The following is a 22,316-nucleotide window of genomic DNA, read 5'->3' on the forward strand; positions in this document are numbered from 1 at the left end:
CGCTGTGTTATGCTATTGAGGAGGCTACTACTACTTCAGTTACCACTACTGTGAATGTTCCTACTTCCCTTACTCTGTGTGAGGATTTTGGATTGTGGTCAGGTGTGTCTGTGATCGTGCCTGGGACTTAGTGGTACTTCCAGGGATTGAAGGATTGGGATTTGGATTTGGTTGGGCCTGTGGAGTCCCGACATAAGTTTTCAGAGGGGGCAGTTGAGTTCTTGCATCTGGCGATGCCGACCTTTGAGGAGGATGCTATTGTCCAGCATTTGGCTACTCTTGGTACAGAGTTAGAGCAGATGGACTCTATTTCTTTTGAGGGTATTATCTTCTTGGAGCTACAGGCTTCTAGGGATTCCTATGACACTGTGTTTATATTTGGGTTTGGCACTGATATTTGGAGCAGCACGACACAACCTTCATGGTTGTTTTCTTCTAGAAGAATAGTGTACCTGGCAACTTATTCTGTTGCTTTTGTAGTTGAGTTGTTGTGGAGATTGCTTGTAGAGCTTTCCTGGTACCTGTTGTTGTTGCATTCTTTTGTCTTTGACAGAGGATGAATTCTTCGGCTTCTCGGAGTTTGTTCAGTATCTGGTGTCGAGAGGGAGTGTTAGCACATTAACCCTGAGTTTATGCTCATTTATGGTGTCCATTAGGTCTCTTTTGCATGGCCCTTGCTTGTGGGCTGGCCACCCCTTTTTTATGTATGTGAAAGGATAGATGTGATGTGATAAGTATGGATGTGGATGTATGTGGAAGAATATATGTGGATGTGAATGTGATGGATATGAACGAGGATAGAGGCGATGACATGGAAGTAAATTGGATAGATATAAATGATAAAGGATGTGAATGAATGTGTTAGCATGTGAATCAGGAAGTGTATTTTTTTGGGATTTTTCCCAGCCTTTCTGGCATTTTCCAGTCGGCCAGTCCAGTAGCTCCAGTTGAGACTTGTAGTGTCTCTTGCTTGGGGGACTGTTTTGCTTCAGTATATTCAGCTTAGTTTGCTTCATATCTCTCTCTCTCTTGCACTCTCTGTTCAGCACATTCTAGTGTCCCTTTGCTTCCGTTCTGTGCACTCTTTCACGTAACCCTTGTGGACGAAGGGGATCTAAATATTGAGCCAGTATGACTCAAGTTGGGACTCACAATAGCTAAGGGCGTTGCAACAAGTATTGCATTAATAGATACAGGGTCCAGCCGATCTCATATGATACTTGGGTGGCCTTAGAAAAACCACACCTTGAACCCACGGATGCTCAAGTTTGTAGTGTGCACCTAACAACCATAAAGGCCGAGGGGTATTTAAATGTTAATATTTCTATTAGTAATAATTCCTTGGTCGGGAAGGTATTTGTGATCCTGCAGGTACAATGGAGGAAGAGATGATCCTAGGACGATCCTGGTTCTGTGCCAACAAGGCAATATCCAATGGGAAGAAAGAACAGCATTGTTGAGTATCGGTGAGAAGGTTATGTCCATACCATTATGGAACTCGACAAATCAAGGGAAACAAAACACTGTAGAGGCAACACCTCGAAAAACAGAATCTGCACCCATTATGTTGAATTTGCCTCCACAATACCCAACATACAAGGGTACACAAAAATGGGTGCTTAAGAATCAACTTAAGGATCAACTAGAGAGGAAGGACACAATGAGTAATGAAAAGAGTCAAGGGAAAACACAATTTAAAAGCCGGCCGTTGCCAACACCTACCAAGTGGCAGAACTCCAAGCACTAGCAGAGGCCTCATGATTGTCGTCAGCAATGGGTCCGAAAGGACCTATTGCGAGCACAAGGCTACTATCAAGGCAATACAGCAATATGGGTACCCAAACCTAAGTCCATGGCCAAAACCACAAAAGGTTTGAATCAATATACAAAGAGATGTGATGGCTTATAGCATCAACTCCTCGATCGAACCAGCACCACACTTGCTTTTGTGTGGAGGAGAAAGAAAATTCAGCCAATTGAATTGAGAATGACCACGGCAACAACAATACCTACTCTGACAATAGAATTGAACAAGAAATGTGAAGATAGAAGCAAAGAGGTTCCAAATGGAAACCATCCACAACCAGACACAGCAACAAAATTGTTTAGTTGGGTGGAAGGAACAATAAGGAGCTCACACATAGAGCTAAAAAGACTGCATCAGCAAATGCCCAAAAGTACCCAGGTGAACCCTTGGTTTTCATGGTGATATCAAAGGGACAAGGTAAGTAATGCATCATCATATGCATGTGTAAGTGTTTGAGCACAGTAAGAAAAAAAAATTCGATCTTATACACTCCACGTGAAACTGCAGAAAAATGGTTCATGCCATGAATCACACTATAGTCGTTCACGTTGTGAACCATTGATTAGTGTTTCACATCGTGAAGAAGTTTGAAGACTATCATGCCGTGAAACAGTAGAAACTCCGATAGCCAATTATGAAATGACACGTGGCTTCTTCATTAAACGCAGCCGCCTTGTCCGATGGTTGCGTTACAACATCAAAATTTCTTTTTTTTGTCACTTTGCATCGTGTGAGAGCCGTGTTCGTGAGCCAATTCTGATCATCAAGCATCTTTGCGCCTTCATTCAACCGCTTTCAACTGCATACCCAAGCCCTTCGAGGTGGGAGCTCTCTCTTTTTTCTTTTTCTTTGCTTTCCTTTTTTCTCTTTTTTCTATGATGTTATCAATTGATTGTGTGTGTCCAACATGTCTACTTGCATTGAAACCAGTCGATTGAATGAACGAATGCCTGTCATCTTGTGTTGAAGATAAATCACTTGTATGCAATCAATACATGTCGTTTTTCAATATATGTAAAACTCCATCCTAAACATGTGCACACACCGTTATAAATTCATCACTGCAGATTCACATCTGCACAGTCAGGTCATGGTGATTCACGCCATGCTGTTTCACGTGAGTGTGTTTCACGCCACAGAGTTTCACGTCTGCACATTCACATCATTGTGTTTCACGCCCCCTAGTTTCACGTCATACTGTTTCACGTCTGCACATTCACGTCATAGTAATTCACGCCATGCTGTTTCACGTGACTGTGTTTCATGCCACGGAGTTTCATGTTTGCACATTTATGTCATTGTGTTTCACGCCCCCCAGTTTCACGTCATACTATTTCACGTCTGCACATTCACGTCATGGTGATTCACGCCATGCTGTTTCACGTGATTGTGTTTCATGCCATAGAGTTTCACGTCTACACATTCACGTTATAGTAATTCACGCCATGTTGTTTCACGCGACTGTGTTTCACGTCTGCACATTCATGTCATAGTAATTCACGTCATGGTGATTCACGTCTCCACTGTTTCACGCGTATGTTTTTCACGGGGATGGGTTTCACATCTTTTTCACGACTAGTAACTAATCACTAAAATATTAATACACTCACATTCTCTCATCTAGATTTATATACTAACACTAAATTACTAACCAAAAAAAAAGAAAAAAAAAGAAAAAGAAAAAGGAACTACCCACCAGTCATTCGACTGATTGTATATGGTGATATAGATGTTTGTCTTCGAATCCGAAGCCCGCGAGCAACCATCCACCACGCAAGCAAGCAGTGCTACGGGGTTCCCAGCCAGCCACCAACAACAAGGATCGAGCAAGCTAAAGACAAATTTCTTGGGCCCTTATGCCCAATCATTGCAGGGCATCCTCGTCAGGAAAGAAATCATCACACCCCACGGGAAGGTGACTCTCCAGTGCCACAACCCATAATGTCTCCACTTGCTAGAAGATGCGGAAGTCAAGGCAAAACTTGACAAAGTAGGCCTCGGTAGAATGGCGGAGGTACTGCCCCGCGTAGTCGACACAGAGCTCTGCGCCAAATACCTGAAGACATACGACAAGCAAACAAAGAGAGGAAAGATTACAAAGGCTGATGGCACCACAGAACAGCTCCTCATCAGAGAGGACTTAATCAGAGATGCCTTACAACTCCCAGCTGCAGTGAAAGCCCATAAGCACAACATTGATACGATGCCTATAAATGATATGCTCAAGAAAGATTCTTACAATTCAAATGGAGCAGAATACGACAATATCAGAGATGAAGCTACAGAGAAGGCATGCAGAGTGATGTCCCTCTTGATGCAAATAAAGCCTGTAGGTAGGTACAACAGAGTGGCTTTAAACAGGATCGCAAAAGCTTATGAGGAAAAGGAGGAGGACTGGGCTTTCTATATGCATAAAGAGATGAAAAATTACTTGAAGGCCCATCAATCGAAGATCAGCAATCTATACCTCCTCACACAGGTACTTAACCATGTAGCAAAGAGGCCTCTGAAAGAGCTTGAACTAGAAGAGCACATGCAGTTAGCACTCATACCCGACCAACCTAAAGAAGCTACTGGCAAGTTAGAAGAGGGGCAGGTAGTATGAATGGAAACACAAGATCTCATCAATAAAATCAAAAAAGACCGCAAAAAGAAAATATAAAAGGATGAGAGGAATACTTGTTGATGTAGCAGCAGAATCACAACGATTGGAAGCGGCGGTGGCAATAGAAATCCCCACATACAAAGAGGCCTTTCAAGAAAAGATACTCGGCTCTACTATGCAGGAACCACAACAACAAGCAAGCCCTGCACAACCATCAGTGCAAACCAGGCAGAGGCGCAAAAGAATGAATTGGAGCATCAAGAGGCCATATCACAGCTTACAGTAGTGCAACTACAGGACACTCAACGATTGGCGGCACAAAGACTCAATCAAATTACTGAAGCACAACAAAGGGAAGCCACTGCCCGGCGAGCACAAGAAGATGCAACAAGGAGATTTGAAGAGATGGATGCGGAAAGAATGATCTGGGAAACAACCATCTCCAACAACCTCAGCAATGCCGACTCTCGCCTGTATGATCTGGCACGTCAGCTCGCCACGTCAGCTCGTTGCACAAGAAAGGAGTCAACACGCGGAGCCGACAGATGATCTACATATCCTCCTTGAGCGCATCTCGGAGTTGGGCCAACTGCCAGTAACTCCTCGGGCCCCTCCTCACACTCTTACTTTGTTTTTATCTACACTAACACTCTCATTACTTCAATATGATATAAACTTAGCTGAAGATATAGGCCTAGGTGAATTGACACTAATTAAACAAAATACTGAACGTGATGCTGTTGACCCAACAATCATCACGGGCATTTTGAGGGGCGACCTTATATTAACTAACCCTCAGGACATCTTCTTGTACCCCTTGCATCCTAGAGTGCTAAACCTCGGTAGTTGGTGTCGCTTGCTCCAAAATTCAAAAAACCTGGATAACAGTATCGAAAAACTCGACCTGTTTGTTCCAGATGGCATACCAGAGACGCTAGCCAACTACGAGGTGGTTGCAAATACTTATCAATGGGTAATTAGTCATGGGTGGCTGGAAGTGCACAATACTCACCAACATTTGAATCTCTGTGAGTCTACATTATATCACCCTGTCGGCATCCTTAAACTCTATACTAATATCTACAAGCATTTAGAAGCTATGTTCACCAATGTAAGATATAATTTTGATGCCACTCACATAAACTACCTTGATATTGATAATGAAGAAATTCCTGAAATACAAAACTTTTTTAAAGCCCATAAGCCTAGCCAACCAACCCCTAGCACTGGTCAAGGTCAAGAAGAAGGTCCCTCTTCAGTTTTAAAATCCACTTACCTTGTATATTCTAATATAGCCATTAAGCTTCTCAATCCCTATCCTAGCGCGCCACCTACTAACTCCTCCCAAGCTGACTGTAGTTACTCTTCTTGATACATTTTCAGCCATAACTTCTTCCTCACGAGCACACTCGAAGACATGAGTGGCATGAGAGATACATGGAATACCTCCACCAACATGAAATTGCAGCCCATGTTGCATGTGTTGTGCATGCACATTTTCAGCCGGCAATGGCATTTAACATACATTTTGACCACTGCCATGCCTGGTCAGTTTGTCTTGTTTGACAAATGGCCAAGCTTGGCAGGGCTTGTAAGGCCCTGCTGTCAAAGCTGTCTTTGGTTGGCGAATGCAGCTATGACAGCTCTTAAAGGGTTATGTCTGCAAGGGCAACTTTTATGTTTAAACACAAGTCTAGAATTATCCTTTCCTTCCAACTCAAGAGTCATCTATTATTTATTGATTTGCGAAATTTAAAGGGTTACTTAGAGATTCACTTGAAGCCCTAGAATCTGCTAAGCTAACTATATTTGAAAGTTATTAGGTATAGCTCGGTGGGATTTGAGCCTGGGTTCCTGCCTAGCGATTCGGTCCCTCTACCATGAGGGTACGTGGTCGTAGACGTAACAAAGCATTTTTACAGCATTGAGCTCTCTTCTTTTGGAGAGCTTGTTGAGAGTAAACCCATATGACATATAGCAAGGAATGCATTGGTGAAGAAACTTCATCTTTGTGTCTTCCTGCTTGATTCATATTTGAGAGTTGAGACTTCTATTAAGTAAAATAAAATCATACAAAGGGAGATCTCAAACCAAAAGGTAGGGACATCTCAACCAATCGGGGGCACTATGCTGCCATAAAAGCCCCGTAGGAGTGGAGGAGAAGAAAATATCCCTATATGGGGGCCTAGGTGGCCAAAAGAGATGTCGCTCCACATACTGCAAATACACTAGGTGTCATAAAGCTGAATACCCTCAAAGGCCTTTGAGCACCTTCCAGATGTGCCACGCTGTGATACTAGCAATAAGCTCCCAGGTGGTCAAAGGTGGCATGTATCATGACTGGGGGGGTATCCCAAAGCAAACATCTCTCGGCTATGCCTCTATGGACAAGTTTAACATAATCTACTCCCCTGCCCTCAGAAAGAAGCTGTGGGGCCAGACCGAGCCAACCATGCAATAGCACCCCAAGTAATAGCTCCTCCAGCTGCCCAAGAGTTAGCCAGATCCCCTATGCTCCTCTGCACTCCCATAAGTAATGATACACTATCTCGGATGTGGAGCTGGGCATCTAGGACAAGAGGGGTCCATGCCAAAAATAGATCTCCACCACTAGTTGGTGTGGACAACCCAGCGTGTAGGCACAACTAGAAGAAGTAGGATACCAGACTCCTCTTGTAGGAGTGCTAGAGTCTCTAACATAATCTAGCACTCATACAAGAGGAGCCAGGTATCCGACTTTTGGCTGTTCCTACACGGTGGCTCCTCCTGTATGAGTGCTAGAGTGTCTAGCAAAATCTCCTTTGAAGGGGGGGGGGGGGTGTAATGTCATATATATTCTAAGTGAGGACTCTGTGGGTCTGTCCAAGCATGAGCAGCCTGGCACACAGTATAGCTTTAGAAAGGTATGCTCCTCATGGGGTTGGTCACATCAGTCCATTCCCACTCACCAGGGTCCCAATGTAGATATCTAATAGGGCTTCACAAAGCATGAGTAAGGGTAAATATACCAACCCAGAGCGACCCACTACTCTCCTGGACGGATCACAGAGCTAGATGTGATCACTTGTAAATTACATCTCTCCATCTGTCATCCAGATTGAATAGAAGGCAACAACCTCTTCCTCCTTTGGTTTTGGGAATCCCATCAGTGAAGGGGCATGTGTGTCCCGAAAAAAAACCCCAACCACAAGTGGTGATACTGGTGATTCCCATCTAAGGATGTACTGGTGATCCATTGGTTAGGTATAGCTACATCAATTTGCGCAATCCATCGGTGACTCCCTCTAAGATGCTAGGTAAGATGCCTCTCTCAGATCATCTGGAAGACTTTTAAAGTTCTTTTAGTCAGGTACTGTCATTGCGCAGCCCTCCTAGTCTGGCCACTGCACACAGCATCCCTCCTAGCTGGCGACTGCATATATCCTGCTGTACATAGGGGTTTGCCAAGATCATCTCTGTTCTTTTAGTCAGGTACTGTCGTTGCACATCCCTCCTAGCCTGGCCACTGCGTATATCCTGCTGCACCCAGGGGCTTGCCAAGATCATCTCTGATAATAATAGGCTGCCTGTCAGCCTCATCTACTGAGCTGGGGGGACCTGTGTCATAAAAATATCCTCATTTTACCCCAAGCCCGGATGATGGAAGAAACTAGTGGGGAGGATGGGGGACTGTAATCTGCCTTAGAGAAAATCAAACGTGTGCTGTGCTTCTAGTCTCACCACTGCTCTCCAACACACATCTTAGAATATGGCACATGAAGAAATCCTTCTAGGGCTGAGTACTAGGAAGGAATGCCACCAGCTTGCAAAAGCAGAGCTTTGCATTGGATCTCTGGATCAATGATGTTCAATCCCCCTTTGTGCTTGTTGGAAAGGATAATAGTTTCCCAAGCAACTCTGGCCTTGGTATTTGATGTGTCAGCAAACCCTTACCATAAGAAATTACCCTCTGCAACTGCCTATTGCATCCACGGTCATAGCACCAACAAGAAGTGACATACCAAGCTGTGGCAAGCAACATTTGGTTTACCACCAGGGTTTAGATGGCAGATTGAGCTTTGTGGAGCTCCTGTCATTTCACATTGTTTGAAATATCTCAAAGATTTCAGATATGATGTTTAGTTTTTGATTTTCTGTAGAAGCTCAGCCTACTATCAATGTTTGACTCTAGCTTTGTTTCAAGCATTGACATTTTTGTACTCTCAAGAATACTCGTACATCATCCAATAATTTTGGAGCGTAAGACTTTTACATGCAAGTTTTTATCACGTGTGGTATACATGCAGATGGTCCAGCAGAGGAGTTATATGGAATGTTTATCAACAAAGTTCGGCGAGAGCGTGGAGAAGAGCTTGCCTTTAATGTCAAGGGGTACTTAGCTTCTCGTCTTCTGCTGCAACCCTTTTCAACAAAAAAGCTTTTGTGTGTATTTTGAAACACCTGTCTGAGACACTTACAACTGTTTCAAGTAGATTAACACTCTGTCATCAACAAAGACTTGCTGTTTAGCTGCTTAGCAAAAGCTGCAAGACACTGCCTGATCATACCAGTGCCAATGGCCAGGGTTTGGTTGGATAAGCTTTGTGGATCTTGGCCATGATACTTCCAATTCTGTGATGAAATAGGCTTACAAAATGGGTACCACGGCCTGTGAAGATAACTCGAGCATATGTCGAGGGAAACATTGATCGATCTCGAAAGCGGATGGATGTCAAGACTTTGGACATGCTTCAGTTCCATTGGTATGTTCAATCGTTTCAACTGTTATAGAGCTTTTTTTATCAACTGTTTAGTTTAGGGGTTATTGCACAGCTGCTGCATGCGATGTATGTGAATCTGCAAGTGCTCACACACACCACCCTTCGCTGAGGCATAGTTGCAGACTTGATTGCTGATCAAACATTGCAAACATTTGAAAAAAGTGTGTATGATACTTGTGTACGTCTTCTATTGTTTGTTTTTGGAAGTGTCAAGTGCAGCCTTGAGTCTTGACTATAGGCGAGGATTGATTAATAAACAATGCCTCCTAGCACTCGCTTCACAAGATGTTTGGGAGCCACATTTCAATAAAATAAGGGTTCTATCTGCAGTTGAATGGAAGATGTATGATTACTCAAGAATGATCGGCAGTCCTGGAAATTGCAAACTTTTCGTACTTATCATGCTTCCAAACATTGAAAGTCTGAAAGGTACAATTATAACTATGCTTCACACACAACATTGTTGGGCTACTCATGAGATCAGAGATGCTTGGGGAGATCAGGCGGCACAGAGACCATTTACTTTACATGAGACAGAGGCAGCCCACATACACATCCCAGTTACCCATCACGAGCTTCTTTGCACTCACCTCCACCATGCGCCAGAGAGCCATCTGAGGATGACCAGCTGGTGAGACAGACCAGGCAGTGTATACAAGCCCTGAGGCTCCCTGGTGTTTCCGTGGAGAGACCTACTCTCCGGAGATCTAAACAGCTGCGACTGAGAAGACCAAGAGTACCGTTGCCTGGCCAGTTCCAGCTTCGGGAGATCCTTCAGCGATATCGGAGTGCACCACCCCAAACTGTGGACATAGACAGCCAGTACATAGTTTCAGATACTGAGCCTATTGCCCCGTCGGCGACCACCCCCGACACTTGACCCTACCTCGCACTTATTACCCCCATGGATTGTATCTCTATTTATGAGAATGTATTGCACTTTTACAGTTGAGCCTAGCTGTAGCACACAGGGCTTTCTTTGACAATTTTGACAGTATAGTTTTTGTTATTCCATGATTTAGTTACTCATGGATTCATTGTAACTTTTGGTCTTATAGACCCTTGCGGTCCTTTGTAGACATTAATATATCTTTCTTTCTTTCTGCTTGTAGTCAACTGTAACCAGTTTTGTTGGTGTGCTTTTAGAGCAGGTGGGAATATTCAGACAGTGGATACTTAGACGCCTTGAAACATCTGACAGACCTTAAAGAAGAAGGCAAGCACAGTGTTTCTTTATCTTCAGTTTGAGCATTTTATTGAAAGCAATGGTTATGTGTTCTGACTTTCGTTTTCTTCTTTAGACTCATTTTGATGGTTAAAGCATGGAGTTTACATTGGTGCAGATTTCTCCACTGTACAATACTCCAGGGATCCATTCCTTGTCTCATACTGATGCCACCATGTCACAGCATCACTCTACAGATAGATGGCATGCAATACATTGGTTTTTTCCTTCCTCTGCACTACCTTGAAATACTTTCCAATATGGTTCACCTATGTCAATAGTTTGATTGGAGAGGCCTTGCTGGGAAAATGGTTGAAGACCACCATGCCTGGTCCTTTAAAATGGGCTGGCTTACTTGTGACCCATCTTACTATGGGCTGCCTAGGACAGGCGTGTAGACAGTAGACAGGCCCACACAGACCAGGCAGACATTTTACACTGGGACACTGTTGGACATCAGAATTCAGCAGCAGGTGTGGTGAAAATATGCCAGAAGGGTGCTTGAAAAGTGCTGTTACTAAAGTACACAGTTGAGCCAAGAGATTGAACCTAAAAAATCAGTCAAAAGTGGTCCTTTTTTGGGTGAAAAACAGGGAACAAAAACAACACTGATTGCAAATAAGTTTTTCCTTTGGAAGTGTTCAACACCTATAAATAGATCACTTCCTCATTCTTGCAAGTTTCTTCTTCCATCTTCATCCAGACGCAACTTGGGTTGTCAGGAAGATTGAATCTTGAGCAGAGATTATGATTTGTCTTCAATTCTCAGCGCAAGATCACCTGCCTTATGTATCATATGAGCAGAGGAGCATACTAAATTACTTTGGGAGCAGCTGCGTGGCTCACTAATTCAGGACCGCAAATGTTCTGTGAGGGCAGTCTGACAGATTATGCAGATTATGCCTTCTGTGTTTTTTTTTTGGTAAAGTCCAACATTGGCGCAGATTGTCATTTCTCACTTCAGACATCATTTGAGGTCTAGGTCAGCAGAGGTCGGACAAACTGCTTCAATAAAGAGGCGAAAAGAGGTGTATGTGAGATGAATGAAGAGCATGCTGCATTGAACTTACAAGATTGAGAAGCTTGGGCAAGGCAAGCGGCAGCCAAAAGGTAAGCTTGGTAAGATGATTGCAAGGATCGAGCCAAGCAAGCCACAACAGAGAATTTAGCTATTGTTGATCAACCCTATATCATTGTATGGTTCATTGGGATATGTAATAGAGATGTTGTGTTGAGTGTGCTACTCTCTCTAGTAATGGAGTTTCTTGTGTGGTATAATCCACCTTAATCTTATGCTTAATCTTGTGTCTATCATCATGATCAATCCCATATTAGGATTGTCAACATGGTATCAGAGCTAGGATGGGCTCTTGGTCATGGTGCATATCTATGTATAGTTTTCTTGTTTATGAGGTTATTTGATTAAGCATTATTTTCGTTTTATTATGAAAAATATATGGAGCAGATTATCTCCACTACCCAGGGGGGTGGATGAGTCATCAATGGCCTCTCTATATCTAGCCCGCTAGATATGCGAAGCAGTGATACTGTTGATCTCTCATCTCTGACAAAACTCTAGTCCCCGGGGTCCATGGTGTAACAGGGAACGCTGAGGCTGGGATGGCATGGGTGAGCTGAAGGGCAAGGATGGCACTGTCCTCGTAAACAATGGCTGCACCCTCCTCCATAGTCCAAGAGACTGCTTCCCATGTGATGAATCAGAGAATGATCAGCTTTGATGTGAATAGCCTTCTGAGAATCTGCCACCAAATTTGCTGAGCCTTTGGGCGGCTCCAATGGCAATGACACAGAGTCTCGTCAGAGGTGCTGCATCGGTTGCACAAGGCTGGACAACCCGGCGGCCCTCAATGGCTAGCCAGGTACTATCTGCCGTGAGGCTACAATGTGCCAAAAGCCAGAGGAAGAGAGTAACCTTCTAAGGGCGGACTCTTCCCAGAATTCGCAAGGAAATCATGGGTTTGCCAGTGCACTGTAGACACCGGGGTGCTATCTAGTGATTGTTGTAAGGGAATGCGCCAGCCCAGGCAATCGAGTACTGGAAGAAGGGGATATTTGGGGCCTCTGGATGGCTGGTTTGGTCCTTCCAATACCTTTCTTTTTTTTAAGAAGCTATGTTCTATTGCTTCACTGTACAGAAAGAAGCCCTCAAAAGTGAGGCAAACTTCTTGAAGAACACACACACAAGTTAAAACCTCAGAGAGAGAAACTAGGATAAGGTCCGGGATGTGCCCTATGGAAAATCCAATTCTCTGTCCTTTCACCATCCAAAGAACCGCAAGAGGAGTAAAAGGCTACAATTGTTCTTGTAACATGCACCATAAAGGTCTGTAGTGCACACCCAACTGCTAACAGCTTTGAGCTCGAGGAGGAAAGGACATAACATTTCCTTCATCATCAACATCTTGGCAAACTCGAATGCCTTTTGTAGAAAGTAAGCTTGCCATGGGGAACGGAGAGCTAAAGGCGAACCACAAGAGGAGTAAAAGGCTACGATTGTTCTTGTAACATGCACCATAAAGGTTTGTAGTGCACACCCAAGTGCTAATAGCTTTGAGCTCGAGGAGCAAAGGACATAACATTTCCTTCATCAACATCATCTTGGCAAACCCGAATGCCTTTAGAAGAAAGCAAGTAAGCTTGCCATGGGAAACGGAGAGCCAAAGGAGAAGGGAATGACTGGCTCCAAAAGGAACTTTCTTGTCTCAAGGTATTGCCAATCTCAGGAGGTCTACATGACCATTGAATATATTTTAGAACAAGCTTCTAGTTTGCAAGGAGATAAGAGACATAAGGGCATTCAAAAATCTTACCCTCTACATGGCCAAATAAAAGTTCCTAGTGAGTTAGCTGCCATTTGCCAAATGCATTTGTGTTCACATTAAAGCAGAGAGCTACAATTATAAGCGTCTAGGGCTGTTCTTGCGCGAGAAAAGTCGGAAATAGAGTGGCTTTGCGTGCTAGAATTCATCATGTGCTTAGAATGGCCCGAAGGCTACTCTACTATGTACATTGTGCTTGCAAGATTGGTCCTATTTCCATTTAATCCTTATATTTTATACATGCACATGTACATAATGGACCTAAAGCAATTCTACTGTACACTAGTTGGTAGGAGAGGGTAGAGAATGGCCCTAGGACCATTCTTACAAGCAGAAAGTGTTTTAAAATGGCCCTAGGACCATTCTTACAAGCATAAAGTGTTTTAGAATGGCCCTAGGGCCATTATACCATGCATGATGTGCTTTGGAATGGCCATAAGGCCATTCTCTACCCTCTTGTATGAATAGTTGATGAATTTTATATTGGTCCTAGTGCCATTCTTGTAAGAACAATGTTCTGTAGAATGGCAATACCATACATAATGTGCTGAAGAGGTTGTCCCTAAGGCCATTATACCATCCATAATATTCTTTAGAATGGCCCTAGGTCCATTCTTTCAAGCACATTGTGTATGGTAGAGTGGCCTTAGGGCCATTCTAAAGTACATCATGCTTCTAAGAATGGCCCTAGGGCCATTCTTTATATTATCTGTGCAGAGATGGCTGCCCCCTATTGGTAGTAGAGGCACTCACTCGATCAGTCTCCTTTATACATAGCACTTGGGCTCTCCCTAGAGACAGATATGCTCGCTTAGCCCTGGAGTCTTCACGACAGTTGGCATCACAGGGAGACGGATCATGTTGGAATGCACAGATGACAGCTTGGTTCCAACTGCATGGCTTTAGTATGGACATGCTACCTCCATTTTAGCACTCCCTGGATGCACCCTCCCTCTCTCTCATACGGGCAGAGATTACCATACTTATCAGGCAGGACTTGACTCAGCTGGACACTAAGAGGACATGGATACAGCCGACACACGAGCTTGGTACGAAGATGGCTTTCTATAGAGATCATCTTCTCCAGCTCACGGAGGATGGGTTTGTGATTAGACCCAGCTACATGGATACTCATCTTTCTCATGGGTTACTGTGTGCTATTGGTCAGATGCGCACATCCTCACACCAGCTAGAGATTGAGACTGGCAGATTCAGAGGAGTACCAGCTGAGGCCAGGATTTGTCAGTTGTGCCAGATGGAGCCAGAGACAGAGTTACATTACATATGTCACTGTCCAGTATATTATGAGATACGAGGCCGTTTTCACTGCCTGTTCAGAGAGGGTTTCTGACCACTTTCCAGAGTCATGAGATACCAGGATCAGAGCTGCCTCGGATTATATGTGCTGGAGCTGCGTAGACATAGAGAGGGTCTCTTGAGAGGGAGGGGATCAGAGAGGGAGAGATACCTAGAGAGGCAGATTACAGACTTCTTTCGACCAGAGATTGAGCACTCAGGCCAGCAGGCATTGCAGCTAGCCCCAGAGTATAGCCGCACCAGAGGTACACTGATTGATCAAGCTATAGAGCTGGGGCAGTCCAGGCGCCCCAAGATGAGAGGCCCATCTCGATACCGGCGGAGACTACAACAGAGGATCAGGACCATACTAGCACGGCATGGGAGACGTCCAGTCAGAGTACTCAGCATGGAGGACATTGAGGATATCCGCCATCGACTGATGAGAGTTTGGATAGTGATGTATATGATGCTTACCTTTGTTGCTGGAGTTTTCCTTCCCAAATGTTATCCATTAGGAGCTCCTAGTACCTTACTTTTTCTCATAGTTGTTGTTTCAGTTTCAGTTAGTTGTTTAGTTGTTTTAGCTTTTCTTACACAGACATTGTATCAGATCCACCAATTGTTGTAACCTTTTTGGTCTCATAGGTCATTTTGGCCTTTTGAAGACGCTAATATATCATTTCATTTCTCTCTATCTATCTGTCGACATGGAGTACCATCCTCCATAGACTTAACTGTGTGCATTAGCTAACCCTAGGTCAACAATTGGTATCAGAGCCCGGCTTTTAGCTTAGGTAGATGATTATCTTATTCTCCAACGACACCTTGGCTGCACCACAATTGCCTCAACTCTACGTCCATGACCATAGTTCGCATCCAGCGTAGAAAAGGTCAACAAGCTCCTCGAAGCCGACACTGCTGTGGCGGGTGCACAACTGGACAGCAAGGTGGCAATTTTCTTCTGCGTGCAACTGGTCCAGCCCCTTGTCTTCTTCTTGTTTTGTGCTATGCCTAAGACTAGGCCTTATGTTGTTAGTCTACTCAACTAGCACTGCTCAGCCCGAATCCGCATCAGCTCGTCATCAGGAGAGAATTCAGGCAACATAACGTGGAGCAACAATTGTTTTTAAATATTGTTATTAGCCTTGTTGAAAGGTTAATACAAGGCTTAATCATCATCATCATTATCAGGTCAAAAAATTGAATTGGGGCTTCTCACAAATCAGGTGAAAAAACTCTAATTAAATTATCCACATCTTCAAATAATCAGGGCAAGCTAGCAGTATGTGAAAAATTTGGGGTTTTTCAAAATGAAGGCAAAATTTTCTTGATTGAACCTCCTGTACACATCAAAATTTGGGGCTTTCTCAAATTAAAGCCTCCTATAGCACATTAAAGACTCCGGACCTGCAGTTTTGAGAAGTAGTTGTTCCCATGGGCTACACCGACGTTATTTTCCGGGGCATTCTTACCAAGTTAACATCACTGAAGAGAAGGAGTGCGCATGCATGTGTGCAACAATTGTGCGGGGAGCATCTCCCAACTTGGAGGATTTATCATTTTTCCTATATGTTTGTGTGTGAGTGTCTTGGGTTCTCTGCACAGGATGTCCCCCAAAATCTGAAAAAATAATATTGTGTGTTATGTTTTCCTGCCTAAATGTTTGTATCGCCTTGTGTTATAAAAGGCTTTGTAATTTCCCCATTAACATTGTTTCAAGTCAGGGAGGTAGTCTAGAAGGGCTGAGAAATCTTATGTGTGGTCAGGCTCCATTTGTAGGCCTGATTGTGATCTCTTGTATCATGTAAATATGGTTACTGTGATCTTTTGCGTCACGTGGTGTCAGTGAGCCCAAATCACCATAACTATGAATGCCACTTCAAAAGATACCACCTTTTCTCCGAAGGGGGGTTTGTTGGGTATTTCGGAGTCTCTTGTGTCTTGTATGTCCACCACGTATACCTGTCAGTATGTGTGTAACCATCTATATGTGTTTGTATAGGTGCGAACACTTATTTAGGTGTGAACACCCCATTTATCTGTAAGTGCACCTATATGTGTGTGACACGTGTCATGTCCCTATTTGTGAGTGTGATTTGTGTGAGTCAAAAGATAAGGTTTGCAACCTATAAAAGCATGTACTTGGTGTACTTCAAATATATCAAGCAATCCAATATTCATTGAGTCATGCAATCACCTTCTCACTAGCTTGTCATTTCTCACTCTCTCTATCTGTCAACATGGAGTACCATCCTCCATAGGCCTGACTCTGTGCAGCGGCTAACCCTAGGACAACAGTTAAATTCCACCATTGCACTTGCAAAAGGCAGAGACCGAAGTATGAGTGCAAGCACTTACATAAGAAGGATGGCTGAGCCAGCCTGACATTTTACACACATACATATGGCCACCTTCATAGGGACTTAGCCTCATTTTGGGCATCAGGCTCATGCACATCTACAATCCAACCAAGAATTGGAAACATGACATCACCACTATCAATCAGGGATAATTGTTATCTGTGATGTGGAGGCGTTAAGCAAGGCGTGTTTATTATCCACTGTGCAGAAAAGGCAACTCCTGTACCAAAGGAATAGTCATTTTCAACTTATGTGTAACCGTTCCAGTGGTGGGGGGAGTTTGTACGGGTAATTTAAATCCCATTTATAAACTGGCTTCAATTTCCATGTGTTCATCTCACCTCAGTGACTTTCGTTTGAAGATAAGCAAAATGGGATGCCATGTGCATCATCCACAGGTGGTTGCATGTGCTATACTACTGGAGAACCATTAGGGTTAGGGTTAGGTTTTAGTAGATTTATGGCCATTTGTGATCCCTAGTTTATAAAGCAATGGGGGCCCGGACTAGGCCTATGAGGATAACAGGTTGGAAACCATGTCTTGACATAAGAGAATGAGGCAAAGTCATGCGGATCGCAGGTTGGAAGCCATGTCTTGAAAGAAGAGAATGAAAAAGATGTCGGGCAATGAGGATCATTCAGTGGGAAGCCATTTTGGGCAGGATTTTGTGTCAGCCCAAGACAGGCTGGGTTCTCAAGCTGTGGCCAGGGGCTGGGCATGTGAAGAACCCCAAAGGCAGCCAGATAGGGAAAATTCCCTCATTTTCCCTAGTCGTGCAGCTTGCCATCCAGGCTAACCAGCTTGTTTCTTTTTCCTTTTTTTTTTGTGGGGGGGGGGGGGGGGGGGGGGGGGTGTGGGGACTCCTATAAAAGTCATCTCAGCAGCATAATGTATGCATCCCCCTCTATGAAGATTTCAGCAGCCACGTGTTCAGAAGCAGTCTTGAAACTCAGCAAACTGTCAGCAGTTCATTAGGGCCTTCATCTTGGGGAAGAGGAAACATCCTCTTATCTCTGTTCCCTGCCTGGTAGCAGACAGAGGATCGGTAGGTAACTGTTCATTTGGTTTTCAGCTTTTGCCTTTGTACTTAAATTCTCATATCAGTAAAGCAAATAATCAAAGAAGGGGTGGGAGGGCAGTACTAATTAAGCTTCTGCTAGAGTGCGTGACGAACTGATGATGTTGAAGTTTTGTTGTCTGAGGGTGGTTATTTGAGTCACAGCTGGGGTTGGTAGTGCAAGGCTCCCAGGCACGTGGTGTATTCTCATGGGCTGTGGGTGTTTGAGACCAATTCGGTCCACCTACAAGCTTGATCTTTTCCTTTACCATAAATGAGATGTGGTTTACTGTGGCTTGCTTCTGCAGGAAAGATAAAAACATTGGCGTTGACCAATTTTGACACCAAAAGGCTGCAGATTATATTGGAAAATGAGATACCAATTGTCAGCAATCAAGTACGTGCCTACACACACTCTCTCTCTAATTCCTTTTCATGACCATGTTACCTCATGGTACTATGTAACATTTTGTTTGGTCTTATAGACCCTTTGGGTATTTTGAAGACGTTTAATCTAACTTTATTTCTTCTCTCTCTCTCTCTCTCTCTCTCTCTCTCTCTCTCAATCCCCAAGGGAGACCCACCCATCCTACCTGGGCCCTAGGCTGATGTAGGAGCCCGACCCAGAGGCAGAGGAGTGACAGTGGACAGAGCCACTGAGCTATGCAGACCCAGAGACCCTCGCCCACGCCGACACCCAAGCCCACGCCCACACCCACACCACCATAGGTGGATCAGGGCCATCATCCTTCACCATCACAGGACTTCCTCACGTTGGCTCAGCTTTACCACTCTGGGTACCATGTTGCGGCGCCCCATGCGGGATATCTTAGGATGATATCAGAGCTTTATGCTTTTTGTACATGGATCAGCCCTAGCATCTCATCTTTAGCATTTTAGCTGTCATTTTCTTTCATTTTAGTACCCATGATGATATATTCCATGGACATGATGTAATCCTTTTGGTCTCATAGGTCATTTTGGCCTTTTGTAGATGTTAATATACCTCTGGGCCGGCTCGACGACAGGCCATCTTCACACTAGCAGGAAGACAGGTAGAGGTGGTAGACTCATATGTGTACCTAGGCATTACATTTACTATTCCGCCAGGAAGATTTACACTCCAGGAACCCCGCACGAAGGGGTGGTTGTTTGACACACTAGTCCACCCTGCTTTGATGTATGCTGCAGTAGTATGGGCACCTGGGCTCGCCACCTCCACATGGTCTCAGATAGAGAGGCCTCAGATTCTCATGCTCTCATGGATGATCCGCAGCAAACCCTCTGTCCCACATGACATTTTCCGGACGGAGTTTGCTGCACCTCCTATGCTAGTAGAGGCCCTCTTCCAGACGACGATCCTCTTCATACAGAGTCAGAGATATGCCATCAGTTGGACTCACATAGAGCTTTTGAGGCGTCTAGGCAGCTCGCAGAGAGTGGAGATAGGAGATCATGGTATTCATAGATGATACAGTGGCTTACTTAGCATGGTCTTGACATAGATCACCTGCCACCTTTCCAGTATGATATACATGCACCACACATCCAGCTCTCTCACAGTGAGAGGAATAGAGTCCTTCGGCAAGATTTATGGCAGCGATACACTCAAGAGACTTGGATTACATCCAGTCAGTCTCTACCGCCGAAGATGCTATACTACAAAGATCAGTTTATGCGTATCTCAACGGATGGATTCATACAGAGACGTGGATACATGGATGTCTACATGCCTCATAGTGCCCGAGTGGTGATTGGCCAGCTTAGAGTGTCATCACACCAGCTTTAGATTGAGGCAGGTAGGGCAGCACGGATCCCCAGAGCAGAGAGGATATGCAGACTATGCCAGGGGGAGGTTTAGAGTGAGGGACATTATGTATGTAGATGCAGAGCATATAGTGTCATTAGAGAGAGATACACCACCATCTTCAACGGACATCCCTCACTCCTCTAGATCATGGAGTCTACAGACCAGCACAGATTTGGCCAGTTCTTGCTAGAGACAGCGCCACAGAGAGACACAGCGCCACAAAGAGACACTGCTATGGACTCATACCATAGGGAGAGGTGGGCGACAGCTCCAGCTCACTGATTTCTTCCAGAGATCTATCCCAGTGCCTATCCTGACACAGGAGGGGGTTACACTTCAACGCGCTGATGACACGGAAGCGGTATAGCTGTATATGCCTTTATAGAGTGTCACACTTCCACACACTAATACAAACACACCCAGAACACCAGACCCAAGAGCATGTACAAAACCTTATTTCAATACAAGTCTCTTTCTTTACAAAGTTGGACATCCATTACATCCTCAGAACCATCTTCATCTAGCACCCATTCACAATCAGCCCACTCTCCTTCATCGATATGAACTATGACTGACCAGTACCCTGCATCACTATCAGAGTAGACAACCTCAAACACGGAAGCATCTTCAAAGTATAGTTCTTCCCGGACCAAGCTCCAGGACAAGATACATATCTGAGGTGGGCTACCCTCAAAGCTTTACTTCAGGTTTACAAGACTGTACTTTCAGGACCAAAACTATTACAAGTATACATACAAGAACTCAGTTTCAGCTTTGACTCTTTACATAATACTTCCCAAAAAACTCCAAGCCTAGAAAAAAACATCAACACCTTATGCAGCCGATCCTTCCACCATTTTAGTGCAGCAATGAGCAGGTCCCAAAGCTCTTCAGCTCTGACTTTAAGAAGGGTGTTTCCCAGCCAACTCAGCAGTAGATGACCACCTTTGGTGCAAGAGCAAGACAAGCCCCGACACACTCAAAACCTTGAAAGAGAACTCGGTGAAGCCAAACACACAGCCCAAGCCCTCTCTGGATCACCTCTCAGGATTCAGCTTGCTCGACACACGGCCCCACAGCAGCAACCACTCTCCTGTCTCCAACGCTCCCCTTCATCACCTTCCTCTTTCCTTTCTCGCGCGCCAGCCCATCGACGTCCTCCTCTGTCTTTTGGCCTGCAGTCGCCGCCACCTTTTTTCCTTCACTGGTTCGCTGCAGTTGACGCCACCCTCTTCCTCTTCGACTTTTGTTGCAGTTGACGCTCTCTCTCTCCCTCTACGTCGACGCCTTGCTCTCTTCCTTCACTGTTTTTACAATCGACGCCCTTCTCTCCTTCCCTGGTTCTCTGCAGTTCCCGCCACCGTCTTCTCCTCTCTGTTTCTCTGCAGTGGACGCCTTTCTCCCCCCCCTCTGCTGTCGACGTGCTCTCTACCTTGGCGACTCTCTTTCGGCTCCTCTCAGGGATTCCCTTACTCCAATACAGCAAGCTCATCTCCCGTTGCCATGTGGCTCCTTCCATCCTTTGGCACATGTGGTGAGGGCAAACCTGTCGGGATCCCGTTGGCAGCCGCCACCTTGATAATTTCTGGAAACTTGAAGCCTCTATTCTCATATTAAATTTTTATTATCAAAGGCTGTTCACACTGTGCAGCCCCTTAAACCACATCCCCATACCACTTATGCCTTCCATCCTTTGCCCACATGCCATTAGCACCCGCATCCGCCATCTCCATCCATGCTACATATTTACAAAGGGCATGCCCAAATGCGAACAGTCAGCACTCATGCAGGCACTGACACACACACACACACACCCGAAGGCTCACCAACAAAAGCAACAAGATCACTACATCATGAGGATGCAAGGCCTGATGTTTATGCCTCTGCTCCTCCTGTTCTTCAGATTTAATCTCAACCAAAACTCAAAATTGATCTAAACTGATTACATATTTCCTGAAACTCTTAGTACTCTGCACAGTATGTACACATCATCAGTCTCCTTTTTTGTCCACACATATTTAGCAACCCCCTATCTCTGCTGAGACATTCATGTTTAGCAGTTGTACAAACAGGGATATAATATTCAGATCTTCCTCTGTACTCTCCACAACCTCTCCACAACCTCCTGACATGCATCACAAGCTTCCTGATCCTCTTCTCTCAAGGCTAACATCAACTGAGCAAAATACTTCTTTAGTCGCAAACCATTCACTCTTCTTTTATGCTTCTTTCCATTTAAATCGGTAAGCTGATAGCTTCCATTATCAAATTTTTTTTCAACTTTGTACGGACCTTCCCACTTTGTCTGGAATGTAGTATGAAATGTACTATCCAGCTTGCTATTATACCTGAGAACCAGATCACCTTCTTCGATTTCTTTCTGCTTCACCTCCTCATTCTCTTTCTCTTGTCTTTTCAATTGCATAGTAGCATAGTGATAAGCTAGCTCTCTGTCTAATTGAACTGTTTGCAAGGCCAGCAATCTTTCTCTGTAACAGTTAATAGGTTCATGCCCTTCTTCAACCAGAAACTTCAAAGCTGGAATTTCTGCA

General features: G+C 44.5%; 1 pseudogene across 1 annotated transcript in view; it reads left to right on the plus strand.

Annotated features, from left to right (window-relative positions):
• Nucleotides 1–22,316, plus strand: part of LOC147626594 (flagellar radial spoke protein 5-like) — a 67,708-nt pseudogene that overhangs the window by 18,638 nt on the left and 26,754 nt on the right. Inside the window, exons 2-5 of the transcript XR_015268633.1 lie at nt 8,699–8,783; nt 9,038–9,154; nt 10,324–10,388; nt 18,263–18,351. The product of XR_015268633.1 is annotated as a flagellar radial spoke protein 5-like (transcript). The remainder of the gene's footprint in view (nt 1–8,698; nt 8,784–9,037; nt 9,155–10,323; nt 10,389–18,262; nt 18,352–22,316) is intronic.

This window comes from Cibotium barometz, chromosome 22, assembly GCF_041138505.1.
Source record: "Cibotium barometz isolate CiBa-2024 chromosome 22, ASM4113850v1, whole genome shotgun sequence".
Lineage (NCBI taxonomy): Eukaryota > Viridiplantae > Streptophyta > Polypodiopsida > Cyatheales > Cibotiaceae > Cibotium > Cibotium barometz.